Source organism: Laccaria bicolor, genomic scaffold (assembly GCF_000143565.1).
Source record: "Laccaria bicolor S238N-H82 LACBIscaffold_46 genomic scaffold, whole genome shotgun sequence".
Lineage (NCBI taxonomy): Eukaryota > Fungi > Basidiomycota > Agaricomycetes > Agaricales > Hydnangiaceae > Laccaria > Laccaria bicolor.
Genome location: NW_001889917.1, coordinates 383599 through 385521, shown reverse-complemented (window position 1 = coordinate 385521; position 1923 = coordinate 383599).

Genomic DNA, 1923 nt, shown 5'->3' with positions numbered 1-1923 from the left:
GGTCCAGTTCTGATGGAGTAAATACCATGCCAGTCGCTTCTTAACGTGAGTTGGTGTGAGGAAATAGTGTTGGCGACGACGGCGGCCATGTAGGCCTTCATGGATGAGGACGTTGCACACAGTCCGGACAGAGAGGGTTGGGAACAGGTCACGTTGTAGCTTGGATGCATCAGGATATACCCCCATCCGAATCTTCCAAACGGCAAGGTGTGTGTCGCGCTTGGATAACTTTCTGGGACGACCTGGACATGGTGGGGTATAGTAAAAGTTGTGGCTCTCATGGTATTTGTTGAATGTGCGGCGGACTGTGTCCTCGCTGAGACTGAGTTCTTGGGCAATGTCCTTAATGGGGACATTCCGCTCTCGCAGGCAGACGATCCGTGCCCGCTTTGTTGGTGTGGCTTTAGTCATAGACTTTCTGCGAGTTTGGATGGAAATGATGTGGTTTCGAGGAAGTGTTGTCGCACTGTGCCACGATTCTCAAATGTGATGAGGTAATATTACAGTCTATTTTTGGGCACTCAGGAACAAACTCTCTGTAACTTTTCTCCTCGTTCGAGGAACTACACAACATTATGGTGTCTTATGCAGAAGAACCTCCTCATTAACTTGAGAACAAAAAAGGTGTTTATTTACCCCCATAAATTAATAATCTAGCCTCATCTTTTTGGTAAATCGTGACCCGCAGTATTTTTTGCCGGCACTTTATATACAACCCTCCAGACTTATCTGACTCTAGGACGCATACCCAATCTTCCTTGTCAGGATCATGGATACAAACATACGGCTGAATGCTGTTGCAGCACCACTAGAAGGATATGAGAGACCCAACTGCAGCCCTTTCCCCTTTGGTTCCCCCACGGACAAAGATGTAGGAACACTCCAAGCTCTGCCTAGACTATCATGATGACATGTATGAAGCTTCTCGAAGTGGACTTTGTTCACCTCAAGATTGGATCAAGTGTGGGCATTGACCCAGCTGGCTTCTCTGAAAGCGTGATGGGGTAGCTATCACTTTCCATTCATGTACTGAGTGCTGACCAGACTCAGATGTTGTAGAGCCACTTTCCCTGCTTCAAATCTGCACACAATGGGGAGTGGCCATGGATCAGTCCAACAATGCGAATGACAGATTCTAACCCAAGTACTTGATCTAATCTGGCTAATCTTACATCTTGCTTCCTTATCAGTGCATCTGGACCTACAAAGGAGGATCTACCAATGGACACCCATAAGGTCGAGCAACCAGTGCAGTCAATTAAAACCAAAGATTTTGAATTAGCTCTGGAAGATCCGACTCCAAGAGCCTCTAAATCTGTGGGTGCTCTAGTCCCCCCAACCCAAGCTGATCCCAATTTTGAGGCTCCAGATCCTTCTATTGTTAGCAAATTAACACAGTTTCTCACATGCACAGTATCAACATCCGACTCTGAAAAGCAATACAAAGAAATAGCCAATGTGGCTCTACTTCTGGCATCAAGCTCTCCAGATGATGCCTCCATCATCAAAGCCACCCTCAGGTTGTTGCCCATGAAACCAAATGTTTCAGTTGATACCACAATTGATGCTGTCGTTTCCATCCTTAAGCATGGTAATAGCCCTCCTTTTGAGGTCTTTATTGTCCCCCACTGATTCCTGCAGGATTCCTGAGGATTCCTGAGGATTACCAGGACTCTATATTGGCTGATGAGCCAGCCAATTTTTTGAGTCCTGTGGGGGTGTATTCCTGAGGACTGGAGACAGTCCTGAGGATTTTCAGACAGGACTAGTCCCAGGAATGATGCATTTGATGAGTCACATGACCCATGAGCATGTGCTTGGATACATCATGTGATGTGATGCATCCTGTGCACATGTTTGTTGATGATGGTTCTCATATGTGACATGTCACATCACCTCTCTCTTTCCTCACCACCCACATCC